The following is a 14921-nucleotide window of genomic DNA, read 5'->3' on the forward strand; positions in this document are numbered from 1 at the left end:
CTTTTTCCCGGACTCCCTCCCGGCTAGCTGTGGCGCATTAGCCCCCTTCAGGCTGTGTTCAGGCCGCCAGTCCTCTCCCTGGGATCTGCCCGAAGCCCGAGCCTCAGCTCCCAGCCCCACGCGCCCCGGCGGGTGAGCAGACAAGCCTCTCGGGCTGGTGAGTGCCAGTCGGCACCGATCGTCTGTGCAGGAATCTCTCTGCTTTGCCCTCCGCACCCCTGTTGCTGCGCTCTCCTCCGCGGCTCCGAAGCTTCCCGCCTCCGCCACCTGCAGTCTCCGCCCGCGAAGGGGTTTCCTAGTGTGTGGAAACCTTTCCTCCTTCACGGCTCCCTCCCACTGGTGCAGGGCCCGTCCCTATTCTTTTGTCTCTCTTTATTCTTTTTTCTTTTCCCTTACCCAAGTACGTGGGGAGATTTTTGCCTTTTGGGAAGTCTCAGGTCTTCTGCCAGCGATCAGTGGGTGTTCTGTAGGAGTTGTTCCACATGTAGATGTATTTCTGATGTATTTGCGGGGAGGAAGGTGATCTCCACGTCTTAGTCTAACGCCATCTTGAAGCTCCTCCTCCCAGTATTGTACTTTAATGTTATGTTGCCATAGCTCTGTTTTTCCTTTTAAGTTAACCATTTATTCTTCTTGATGATATTTGAGGATTTCTCAGAAACAGTGTTTTCTGGAACTTAGTTTTTGCTTAGTTTGTTTCCAACAGGAATAATAATATTTGCCCTTTGAGAATTTGCTAGAACTTCTTAGTCCACTGGGAGAAGATAGCATGTGCTTAGAGCTGTAAAATGGTCAGAAGGCCAACAATGCAAAGAGCCTACCTAACAGAGCAGTGTTTTTAGTGTAGAAAAATCCAAATATCAAAATGTATTTTTTGGTCAGTACCAAGTCTATTCACACACATAGTTCAGAGTTAAGGCAAAGATGATGTATGATCACTGGTTTGAGTGTGTCAATAACACAAGAGACTCTTGACATTTTCTTTTGTTTTAAAACTCTTCATTCTGGATAGTCAACCTTAAACGTTAAGAAAGGCACTAAATTTTTGCATGTTCAAGGTGAAATAAACACTGAACAGAAATGAAACAAACAAAATACATTTCATCCTGCCTTCTAAATAATTACTAACCTACAGCCCTACCCAGTAACCAAATTTATTCTGGGAAATTAAAACATAGAAACTCTAAAACCTTTACATTTTTCTCATTTATTGTAAGAGGACCAAATGTAGAGCAAAAGCTGTCAGATTGCCCATTAGGCCTGCCCCTGCCTGCTTCCTTTCAAATAGGTGTGAACATAATCAGTGCTACTGGCACTAACCTATTGCTCTTTCATCCTCGTATTCTCTCTCTCATAGTGGCATTAAGGAGAAACATGATTTCTCTCCATCAGGCCAACCTCAAGAGGTTAAGAGGTGCCTTAATGATTAGTAAAGTTCCACTGGAACTACTCCTGAGCCTATTTATGTTCTCAGAGTCCTAGCATCTGAGTTAGGATTATGGTCAAGTGAATTAAAAGCCTGCCATAGGCTTAGAGAATGTAATAACATATTGCTTACATGTGAAACAAAAGAATGCAAAGATAATCAACTTTATGAGAGTCATTAAAATTGAGGGATTTTCTATTCTGATATATAAACATTTACTGCAACAAAAATTTGCTGAATAAGATACTTGATATAACAACCTAGGAAGAAAAACTTGCTCAAAACAGCTGAGGAGTTTTCTGGGTATCCTGCTCATCCCCAGTTTGGGCTTAGATGTTAATTATGTGTAGGATTTATTATTATCATTACCTTTTCTGCCTACTTCCATGAACATTCTAGGCCTTGATATGTTGATTTTAGCAGCAGTCATATCTTGACGTGTCAATATATTTAGACATTAAGACCAAGAGTACAGCCTTTCTCCATAGGAACTCATTATAAGTTTCAAGAGCACTAAGATTCCCAGTGAAACTCACTGAAGATCAAATTATAATTTGGTCAGCAGTTGTCTAGTAGGAACGATATCATCAAGGTTCCATCATGCATGTTCTGAAAGACTTACTACATTTAAATTAGCTGAAATCTGGGAAATTGGTAACAGCAGGGGTATCCCAATCTATTCCCACGGAAACATCCATTAGTATTTTTTCCTGATGTCCAGTCAATAAATGAAACACAATTAGCTACCATGAGTTCATGACCTACCTTTATTTTGTTCAGACTAGTGACTGAAAAAATTGGTTTTACTAATCTTTCAAGTCACGTAGGTTTCTGGATAATTAGAAACAACCATTTATTCATTTTTGCTCACTTAATGGTAGAGAAATAGGTGCTATACTGTTGATTCAGTAGAAACATTCTTGTAAATCTAGTGATTTAAATTGTGCACAATTGGGCACAACGAAATGTGGATTGTTTTTCCTCTTTTAAGGGCCCCAGTCTTCTTTCCTTCTACTGATTCACTGTGACTACTGACAACCCAGAGCCAGGTGGATGGAAGAAATAAAAAGCATTTCAATAGGAGAAAGAGAAGGTATTTTGCTTATGTCACTAGGTGAATGATTCCTTAATGAATAGGTACATAGGAGCCAAAAAAGGTGTTGTCAAAATTTTCAATTATCTTTTTTTAAGACTAGACATTAATAACCCCCCTTGATAAAAATGGTAATAAAGAGCCCTTGTTGACTAAATAATCATCCTAAGATGGAGTTCAAGTTTTCACAATTATTTCCAACAGAACAATGCAAGCTAATGACAACATAACTGACTTGCAATTATAATACAATTTCAATTACGATTATCATACTTTCAAGATTTTCTTTCCCAAATAGAGAGCCTAGGTAAAGTAACAAAAGATTTAATCATTAAGCAAAGAAGAAAATCCTTCTTTTTTTTTTTTTTTTTTTTTTTTTTTTGCGGTACGCGGGCCTCTCACCGCTGTGGCCTCTCCCGTTGCGGAGCACAGGCTCCAGATGCGCAGGCTCAGCGGCCATGGCTCACGGGCCCAGCCGCTCCGCAGCATGTGGGATCCTCCCGGACCGGGGCACGAACCCGTGTCCCCTGCATCGGCAGGTGGACTCTCAACCACTGCGCCACCAGGGAAGCCCAGTCCTTCATTTTTTGACAAGCAAAAATAAATAAAGCATAAATTGCTCTTCACACTGGATAAGACCATGTTTAACAGTAAGAATGTACATAGTGTTATATAGGGATTGGGTTCTCAGTAATTCTATGCTCGTTGTTTTACTGTTTACGCTTATTATTATGTTTTGTCATTAATTCTTTAATAAATTTTTATCTTTAAAAAAAAAGAGGAATGGATACACTGACCAGGGACAGTCTTACAAAAAGCCCCTCCACTCATGGTATCATTTTAAGTCCCCCACCAGTGTAAGATGCTTTCTTGAGCTTTGGGACAAGGTGGATAAGGTTGCTTGAAGGAACGAAACACAGGGCTTAGAATCAGAATTTAAGTTGCTATAATCCATAGAGAACGTGCTCTTCTTACACACCTGAGTATGTGGGAATTTACAGGCATACCTCATTTTATTGCATTTTGTTTTATTGCATTTTTTTTTTTTACAAATTGAAGATTTGTGACAACCCTGCATGGAGCAAGTCTATTGGCGCCATTTTTCCAACAGCATTTGCTCACTTCCTGTCTCTGTATCACATTTTGATAATTCTCACAATATTTCAAACTTTTTCATCATTATTATATTTGTTCTGGTGATGTGTGATCAATGATCTTTGATATTACTACCATGACCTGCTGAAGGCTCAGATGATGGTTAGCGTTTTTTTAGCAATAGGCACTTTTAAATTAAGATATGTATATTGTTATTTTAGACATAATGCTTTGCACACTTAATAGACTAAAGTGTGCTGTAAATATAACTTTTATATGCACTGGGAAACCAAAAAATTCATGTGATTTGTTTTATTGTGATACTTTATTGCAGTGGTCTGCACTGGTCTTTATTCACCTTCAATTTGCATTTGTTTAGTTGATTAATTTGTTAGTTATATAAATTTGGCAAAAGTATTGCCTATCACATCCTAGAAGGGAAAAAAGTTCATGTCTCATTATGTAACAGGTGAATGTGTTATATAATTTTGGTTCCTAGCTCTGTCACTAAATTAGCTGTGTAACTTTGAGAAAATTATTTCACTTTTTTAAGTCCAAGGTGCATCATATATTTGTAAATGAATATCCGCCTTGTTGGGGTGATATGAAGATAAATTGAGATAATATCTATAAAGTGCTTCACAAAGGACCTGCAATGATAGCTATCATATATTAAAGTACAGACTTTTTTTTTAGGACTGAAATATAGGACTTAATATTCATGTAGACCAATTATAATATTCAAATTTTGACAGCAGTAAAAAAAATATCCATTTCCTCCTGTATCTTTATTTCTTTCAAAAAGTAATTAATATTTTAGGGAAAATTCAGCAATATTTATAGACGAAATGGACAAAAGTAGTTCCTCAATTTTAAAAATTCTCAACTAAAAAAATATAGAATAGGAAGAAAGTTATGCCTCAGAGACTTTATGAACATTAAAAAAGAGGTGTAGATAAGATGAAAACACAAATAAGTTATTCAATACTGCATATTTTAATTAAAGTAAGACTGAACTAAGTTGTATATACTCATTTATTGCATACCCATGCCAGAAAAGGAGTCTTATTTTTTCTAGGTGAATTTACAACCTATATGTCAATGAAATCTAATTCTTTGCTGATTGATGGAAAGCCATATATAATGATGACGAATATGTTAAAAGCAAGAGCAGTAAATGGCAATCTTCTAACTTACTGTATATGTCACTGGGAAGAGTGATTATTTCTCACAAGTAGAGGTGAAGTCAGGAACTATTATTGTCCGTATTTAGGTGGTTTTGCTCCTTTCTTCTACATCCACCAACTTGATTAAATAATGATTTGGCTCACAAGAGACTTGAGCTTGGTGGCTCCAAGTTCATTCCCAGTCAAGATTGTAAATGTAAAGAGAAGCGCAGAGATAAGAAAAGGCTCCACTAAGTCAGAACCAGACAGGGTTATGGGAGGGGGCAGCAGCCTTGAGGAGAGGCAGCAAGTCACCAGCCAGAGAAAGAGTCAGAAGACCTGAGTGACAACTACAGGTCGCCTTCCCAGTATGTTGCATAGCCCCAGGCAAATTCTAGTCTGTTGAGGGGGACGAGGGGGCTGTAGAAGCCATCCCTTAAGGAAAAAAGCTTTGAATCCTCTCGGACTGATTGAGGAAAATCCAGGGCTTGCTAGAAGATCCCAGTAGTTTCACAAGATAGTCAAGGAAGACATTCTCTGGTGGTGGTTGTTAGGTCGTCAATGAGAGCCAGGTGAAAAGTATTAGAGTCACATTTCTGTTTCAGCATTTCAATGAAGAAACACCAGGGGCTTAGTCTCCCAACACCTGTGATCTCAATGGGTATTTTAATTGGTACTGCTAGTGGGCAGGAAATAGACAGCTTTTTACCAGGAGCAGAAAGTGTCAGCATGGCCTAACAATAAAGAACTTCAGAAAAGTTATGATACTATGATTTATAAGAAATATGTGCGGGTTTTTTTTTTGCGGTAAGTGGGCCTCTCACTGCTGTGGCCTCTCCCGTTGCGGATCACAGGCTCTGGACGCGCAGGCTCAGCGGCCATGGCCCACGGGCCCAGCCTCTCCGCGGCATGTAGGATCTTCCCGGACCGGGGCACGAACCTGTGTCCCCTGCATCGGCAGGTGGACTCTCAACCACTGCGCCACCAGGAAAGCCCCGAAATATGTGTATTTGATCTTCGTCCATGGCTCTTGGCTCACAGCTCCCAAAACCCCTGGAATTTCCTGAGTGATAAGACCAATGGGAGCATCTTTTATTATAATATTTGGTTTTGACCTCAGTTTCTGAAAATGCTCCAGAGCCATAGAGGTGAAATGGGTGTCTTGTTATTTATAATAAGCTCTTTTCCACCACATCTGGGTTTATGTTACTTTTGAAAATGCCCTGAGGATGGGGACTGGTTGCCAGGAGAACCAACCATGAATAGAGGGTTGGAACTTTCAGTCCCACCCCCTGATTTCCGGGGAGGGGAGGGGCTGGAGGTTAAATCAATCACGTCTAGGTGATGACGCCTCCGTAAAAACCCTGAAGAGGTGGGAGCTCGGAGAGCTTCAAGCAGAGTGGTGTGCCTGGAGAGGACGTGGAAGCTCTGTACCCTTTCCCCATGTGCATCTCTTCCGTCTGGCTGTTCCTAAGTCACATCTTTTTACAACAAACCAGTGATCCAGTAAGTAAAATGTTTTCCTGAGTCTTATGAGCCACTCTAGCAAATTAACTGAATCCAAGGAAGGGGTTGTGGGAACCTCGGATTTATAGCCAGTGGGTTAAGAAGTACAGGTAACAACCTGGTTTTGCGGTTGGCATCTGAAGCAGAAGAGGCAGGGGTGGACAGTCTTGTGAGATTGAGCCCTTAACCTGTGGAATCTGATGCCATCTCTGGGTAGATAGCATCAGCATTGAGTTGAATTGTAGGACACCCAGCTGGTGTCAGAGAATTGCTTACTGGTGTGTGGGAAGCCCTCCTCCACACACACATTGGAATTGGTGATTAAAACCCCTTTAAGGTGATTGTCTGAATGTCTTCTTACATTTTTTAAATGTACCACTGTAAGTCACAGTTACTAAACTTCTACTGCATTCAGAGTTATGCATTAGGGTTCACAATGTTTAATGTCAGATATTGGTTCAGAATTATAACGAAATTCCTCTTCTAAATCAATCTCAGGTATATAGGCTATCAGCATTTTCTTTTCTGAAAAACTGTTCTGTGTCAAGCACTAAAATAGTTTTTATTTTTAACATATTGTTTCATGAAATCATTGTAAAAGTGCCATGTGGTGGTCATGTGCCCCATTTTCAAAAGAAGAAACTGAAACTCAGAAGTTAATTTGCCCAAACCCCACAGCCTAGTAAATTGAAGAGAAGGAATTTGTAGCCAGATCTCTCTAATTTCCACAAATCATACTCATTCCTCCACAAATGCTACCTGTCATAGAACAAAAGAGACAAAAGCCTTTGTGTTGAAGAAAAATCTATGTTCTCATTTGGAAAAATATTTTGGGGTCATTTCTCACTTTGCCTGCATTTACTTATATCTTGATTAATAAGTAAAAAAAAAATCTTTTCCCTATCATTAAAATACTGCAGTTTGACCACATAATGAATTAGGTGCTTCATTTATAACCCATGTCAATCCCCATGACGTACTTACTATAACTGTTTAGAAGGTGAATTCTGAAGTTAACCTTAGAATTAGTTTCTTAGAAAATACTTGCTCACAAAGACAGTCTCTCACCAGCTTTTTCCTATTCATTTCAATTTGGTAGATGAGACCCTAAAATACACTTAGGAAAGAACACAGCTTTCCTTTCATAGTTGGCATTCTGATACACTGAGAAAAGGAAAGGGGAAAGCAGATATCTGAAGCAGCTGAGGCATTACAAAATATATAAAAAGAAATGTATCATTCACCTGTTGACAGACACTTAGGTTGCTTCCATGTCATAGTCAATATTTTATAATAACTTTGGGGTTATAGTCATTATAGTTTATAAAAATATAGAATTACTACATTGTATATCTGAAACTAATATTATAAGTCAACTACACTTCAGTAAAAAAAGAAATGTACCATGTTTATTAAGAGCATTTCTAAATGTTTGACTCATCTTCTATGTGTGAGTACAAAATTTTTTTTTCTATCTAAAATTACTTGACTTGTCTTCCTAAGTGTAATCCTGTAGCCGAAATTCGGCCTCTGTACCCAGTACCAAATCGAATCTCGAATCCTGGGTGAAGTAGAAAATGATAGCTTTAAACTTTGCCAGGTAAAGGGGGCTACAGCAGGTTAACGCCCTCAAAACTCTGTGTCTAGACCTGCAGGGGAGGAGTAGTGACGAGTTTTATCATAATGGTTCAAAGAGGAGGGCGTGATCCACTAATGGACAGTCTTCTAATTGGTTGGTGGTGAGGTAATTGGGAGTCAGCATCAGGAACCTTCTGGTCTGGGGTTTACGTGTACCTGGGCACCATACAGTTAACTTCTCTCACCTGGTGGGGATTTCAGTATCTGCAAAACAACTCAAAGATATTGTTATGTGTATCCCTTGAGAGGGAATCAGGACCCTGACCCAAGGCTGCACTATTGGGGTTTTTTTGTTGTTGTTGTTAAACTGCTCCTCGCATCCCCTCCCTTCCCTGATTAGCAACTGTTTGAACCTGCCCTTTGGAACTCAGGGAAGGTCATAGGGCTGAACGAAGCCTATTTTCTGCTAACAAGAAAATGGGGAACACAGAAAGATTTTGTGCCCAGGAGCCCCACAGCGTCCTGCTTGGTTTCAATCCCAGTTTATACATTTGTTTTCTCTTATGAAAGAAGTCTATTTTTCATTATTTTAAAGTGACCTATGGCTGATATATACAATATATAGCTATATATTATTATACATGTGTAGGTATATATATGTATATATCATCTTTGTCTTCTATACAAATATTACTGAATAATATAGTCTTTTGATAAATATTAAGGTAACTTATTATTATAATGGTTTCTGTACATATATGAATATGGTTTACAAATAATGATAATTATTTTGAGAGGAAGAGAAGCAATCCCTGACATCGGGAGTTTGCCTGGTACTATTAGGCAGGCCTTGGGGTTCTTCCATGAAATATACATAATTTCACAGAACATCAACATCAGACGAGGCCACACTGTGACCATCCTGTATCCAGACTAAAATAAGACCACTCTGTAATCATGTCTAAGCACAGACAAATCATGAACAATGGCCAAGCCACAAATGACCAAATATGTCCCTGTTTTGACTAATAAGTGTGTTGTTGCATTATTACCAGTTACGACTTTATCCTTGGTCTAGTCTCCCATACCTCTAGAAGAGATTTATTAAGACTTTAATAATTTACTGACACGCAGTCACAGAGTTATCTCCACTTCCTGACAGCAGCCTCTCCAGAGATAAGCATTGCTTCCTTAAACCCTCCAAAATCACTTAACACCAGCCGAACTGTAGTTAAGTCCTTCCCAATATCTTGTTACCAAGACACCCCACAAATCTCTGTTGGCTTCATTGCGCAGCAAGCCTTCTCTTGATGCAAGGAGTAATAAGCCCACATTGTTTAACAGCAGATGAATTCCTGGTGGTCTTTGTCTGGAGGACATTGATAGATAGTCTCTCATATCAAGCTTTTTTTCTTACCTTTTCATATCTTGTTACATTGACCAAATTCTAAAATTACATAGAATAATAATGACAGCAAAGGGACTAAAATGTTTTACCATGGAATTAATACTTGCTTTTCTTTTAATGTGGGTTCCTTTATCAACTAAGAATAGTTCTGTACTTTAAAAAGAAAGTTTATTTTGAAATTGACACAAAATTTTAATAGTTTTTGTTTATTATTAACTTTTTATTTTTTAAATATGTAATGGAACATGATTTTGATAGATTTTCCTCCCATGAATTTCTAGGATAAATCCTTTTTGGCTATGGTAGATTATATTAATGAATTCCAGCTTTAATAAATTATGTAATTTACTTTATCATGTAATAAACACTCTTTAAGTACTTACAGTATACCAAGTTCTGTCTTAAGTCATAGAGACATTGCAACTTTTTTTTTTTTTTTTTTTTTTGCGATACGCAGGCCTCTCACTGTAGTGGCCTCTCCCGTTGCGGAGCACAGGCTCCGGACGCGCAGGCTCAGCGGCCATGGCTCACAGGCCCAGCCGCTCCATGGCATGTGGGATCTTCCCAGACCGGGGCACGAACCCGCGTCCCCTGCATCGGCAGGCGGACTCTCAACCACTGCGCCACCAGGGAAGCCCGAGACATTGCAATTAAAAAAAAATCACAGGGAGACTTCCCTGGTGGCGCAGTGATTAAGAATCCGCCTGCCAATGCAGGGGACATGGGTGCAAGCCCTGGTCCAGTATGATCCCTCATGCTGCAGAGCAACTAAGCCCATGCGCCACAACTACTGAGCCTGCACTCTAGAGCCCAGGAGCCACAACTACTGAAGCCCACGTGCCTAAAGCCCGTGCTCTGCAACAAGAGAAGCCACTACAATGAGAAGCCCATGTATTGCAAGGAAGAGTAGCCCCCACTTGCCAGAACTAGAGAAAGCCCGCCCGCAGCAACAAAGACCCAAAGCAGCCAAAATGTAAATAAATTAATTAATTAATTTAAAAAAATCACAGGAAGGGAGGTGACTGTGTTTATAAAAGTGTAGCATGAGAGAGCCTTATAAATTTTCCGTACCTTGACTATGGTGGCGGTCACGAATCTCCACATGATAAAATTACATGGAATGACACACACACACACACACACACACACACACATGAGCACATGTAAAACTGATGAACTCTGAATCGGGTTGGCAGATTCTATTGATGGCAGTTTTCTGGTTGTGATATTGTACTATGGTTATTCAAGATGTTGTCATTGGGGGAAACTAAGTGAAATGTACACAGGATCCCTCTGCACCATTTCTTACAACAGCATGTGACTCTACTATTATTTTAAAATTAAAAAGGTGTGAAAATTATATAATCCCTGACATGTAGAATACAATCTGGTAATAGAAATAGATTATAAAGAAATAAACACACAAAAAAGCCATGTAATAACTACTATAATGTAGTTAGAGAAAAGTATCGGGTCCCATCGGTGCATAAAATATTGGAATCTAGTCTGTACTTAAGGGTCAAGAAGGACCTCCCTGAGGATGTAACATTTAAAATGAAGTTTAGGGACTTCCTCGGTGGTCCAGTGGGTAAGACCCCGTGCTCCCAGTGCAGGGCGTCTGGGTTCACTCTCTAGCCAAAGAAGTAGATCCCTTAGTGCATGCCACAACTAAGAAGTCCACATGCTAGGGCTTCCCTGGTGGCGCAGTGGTTGAGAATCCGCCTGCTGATGCAGGGGACATGGGTTCGTGCCCCGGTCTGGGAAGGTCCCACATGCTGCGAAGCGGCTGGGCCCGTGAGCCATGGCCGCTGGGCCTGTGCGTCTGGAGCCTGTGCTCCGCAATGGGAGAGGCCACAGCAGTGAGATGCCCGCATACCGCAAAAAAAAAAAAAAAAAAAAAAGTCCACATGCCACCGCAACTAAGAGGCCCATATGCCTCAAGGAGGATCCCGCGTGCAGCAACTAAGACCTGGTGCAGCCAAAATAAATAAATAAATCTTTTGACAATAAATAAAATGAAATTGGCCATATAGAAAGGAAAGGAGAAAGATTTTCACCTTGGGCCTCCCTGGTGGCGCAGTGGTTGAGAGTCCGCCTGCCGATGCAGGGGATACGGGTTCGTGCCCCGATCTGGGAGGATCCCATATGCCGCGGAGCAGCTGGGCCCGTGAGCCATGGCCGCTGGGCCTGCGCGTCCGGAGCCTGTGCTCCGCAACGGGAGAGGCCACGACAGTGAGAGGCCCGCATACCGCAAAAAAAAAAAAAAAAAAAAAAAAAAGATTTTCACCTTTGAGGGAGTGGGGTCTCAGCAGAGAATAGTGATCATGAGGAAGGTTGACAAAGGTAATGCTGAAGGAATAGTTTGGGGACAGGTCATTATAATCATGGATTATAATAACTGTATTATGTTAATAATGGAAAGCCATGAAAATGCTTTAAGCAAAGCAATAATAAACTTACATTTTTTAACTATTAATTTTGACTTTTAAGTAGAGAACAGCTTGGTTGGAAAGGATCCTCATAAATATGTAGAAAAAAGGAGGCTGTAGGAGTCCAGGTTAGTGATGGGGGTCCTTGGAATTTGGTGGGGGCATTGGAGATGGGAATATGTAAATGGATTCAAGAGATACTGGACAGATTTAGTAATGATTTGAATGTGAGATGTTGACATCATAGATTTTACCCAGATTTTGGCATGGGCAGTGGAGTGGATGGAGAAGCCATAATCCCAGGTGGGTTGGATGAGAGGAAGTACCGATCTGAAGTGGGGTAGGGAATGGTTTGGTTCAATTTTAAAACTAAGATGAGATGCCAGCAAGACTTCCAAGTGGAGATTTCAAGAAGGCAAGTAGATCTCTCCAGCTGGAACACAGAAAAAGGGGTACGTGCCAGGGATAAATGCTTTTTAAGTCTTTGGCATATAGATGATATTTAAAGTCAAGGTTGATAGTTATGGGCAGTAAGAGAGAGTGAAAAGACAAACAAGTGGCCCAGAGGAAATTCCTGATGAATTTGAACATTTAAAAGTCAAGGAGACTGGGGCTTCCCTGGTGGCGCAGTGGTTGGGAGTCCGCCTGCCGATGCAGGGGACGCGGGTTCGTGCCCCGGTCCGGGAGGATCCCACATGCCGCAGAGCGGCTGGGCCCGTGAGCTATGGCCGCTGAGCCTGCGTGTCCGGAGCCTGTGCTCCGCCAACGGGAGAGGCCACAACAGTGAGAGGCCCGCATACCACAAAAAAAAAAAAAAAAAAAAAAAGTCAAGGAGACTTAGAAGGTGCAGTCAGAGAGAAAGTGAAAATCCAAGAGTGATGTTGGGGAAGCAGAGGGAAGGGAGTATTTCCAGAAAGAAATAGTAAACCCTGTTTCAAATGATCTGCCGAGAAATCAAGTCAGATGAGGCATGGACATGGCTGTTGGATTTAGCAACATGAGGATCATTTGTAACTGGGGTGGAGAAGGGGAGAAGGAATGCCAAGAGCGAGGGCTTGCAAATTTGACTGGAGGAAATAAAGGAGCTGAAGCCAGATGACAGTGATTTTTTCTGCAAAAGTATAGACATTGGGAAAGATTTGAGGAGGATGAGGAAGGTGTAAGACAGTTGTTGCAAGAGAATGACAGTGGGTTGACTAGAAAAACATTTCAAGTGCTGGGGTACATTTTTTTAAAGTTTAAATAAGTGGAAATGATCCAGATTGTCCCTTGGATAAGAAGACTCAGTATTGCAAAGATGTTAAGCCTCGTCATCTCTATCATTATTTTTGATGTAATCATAATTGTTACTAAAATTACAATCATACATCACACTTACAGAGGGCTTACTATGTGTCAGGCACTGGCTTAAATGTTCATCAAACCCTAATCAAAGTCACAAGTTCAAGGAAACTTGCAAAATGACTAAAGTTTATCTGAAAAATAAACATGCAAGAATAGCAAAGAAAATTCTGGGAAAGAAAGTAAAGAGTGCAGATTAACCAACTGTAATTGTGGTTTGTAACAATAGAGAGCTCAATGGAAAGAACTCAGAAACAAACGCAAGTTTATACAGAGTAACTTTGATAAAGCTGGGTTTTCCAATCAGTGGGGAAAAAATAGATTTACAATTAAGAGTCTGGGACACCTAGGTAGCCATTCGGGAAATCATAAGGCTAGATTTCTGCATAATTCCTTAACCCCAAAGTAGATGGATCAAAGATGTGAACAGAAAAAAATTAAACTATAAAAGAGCTAAATATAACCTTTTAAAATATAGGATAATATTCATCATTGACCTGGCAAAAATACACACTCTTGCACACACAAACAATGCCAAAAGGTAAATGTTAAACTGGGGAAAACATTGTCAACTTTTTAGGACAAAAGATTGAGCTTTCACAGATCAATTAAAAATATGACAAGCCCATTTTTAATAAAAGGGGCAAGGGGCAGACAGTTCAGAGTCAAAGAAATACACATGGTTCATAAACCATGTGAAAAGATGCTCAAGTTTTGTCACAAATTTAAAAACACAAAAATTTAAACAACAAACTGATAGGACTTTTTACTTATTAGATGAATTCAATTAACATTCTTTTTGAGCACCTACTAGATACCAGGTGTTTTTAGTATTTTTTAGAAGTATATTTTACATATTTTTGTGAGCATATTTTCCATAATCTACCTATTTTTAATAATATCAGTAGTTTGAATGGAAACATGCCCTTAAAGAGCTTGATAATACTTGAAAGGTGATTTTCTTACGTAAGTCAGACTTTCAGCAATCTTGTTTATAAGCTTAATTTGATTAACACATTCTTTTTCACAGAATGCACAGTCTTCAAAAGCAATCTTTTTTTTTTTTTTTTTTTTTTTTGTGGTATGCAAGCCTCTCACTGTTGTGGCCTCTACCGTTGCAGGGCACAGGCTCGGGACACGCAGGCTCAGCAGCCACAGCCCAGGGGCCCAGCCGCTCTGCGGCATGTGGGATCTTCCCAGACCAGGGCACGAACCCGTGTCCCCTGCATCGGCAGGCAGACTCTCAACCACTGCGCCACCAGGGAAGCCCAATCTATTTTTTTTAATGCTCACAAAATTAATTATATTTTATGGAATTGACAGTATTTCTGAGCATTCAAACTTAACATTGGAATGTTGAAATCAAACCAAAGCAGAATCATAACTACTGACTCATCTATCAGTAGAAGGTGAGAGGAGCAGTTGATGAGGCTAGTATTTCTTCTTTTCTTCATCTCTTCATTCTTTCATTTAACAAACATTTCTTGAATCTCTACTCTGTGCCAGCTATAGAACTAACTACTGGGGATACTATAATGGACAAGAGAGAGAATCCTTACCTGTGGATTTTACCATCTAACTAGGGGAACAGGGAGTAAACCTGCAATGATAATACTTTGTTGTTAAGAACTTGGATTTGTTTCAAGTAACTGACATCTCTCCTTGCCTCCATTCTTTCAATCCAGGAACAGGGTAGCGCTACCCAGGGTGACATGTTACTTCTGTGACTATACTAGATACCCATTTGGGGGTGATTGAGGCACCATATTTAAAGTATCATTCTAAATATTGTGTGACAACTAAATGCAGCTAAGTCATGGACTTCCTCTGAATTAATAAGACTAAGCTTTTTGGCAACATGGAAGATATATTCCAGATC

Source organism: Mesoplodon densirostris, chromosome 12, assembly GCF_025265405.1.
Source record: "Mesoplodon densirostris isolate mMesDen1 chromosome 12, mMesDen1 primary haplotype, whole genome shotgun sequence".
NCBI classification, from domain to species: domain Eukaryota; kingdom Metazoa; phylum Chordata; class Mammalia; order Artiodactyla; family Ziphiidae; genus Mesoplodon; species Mesoplodon densirostris.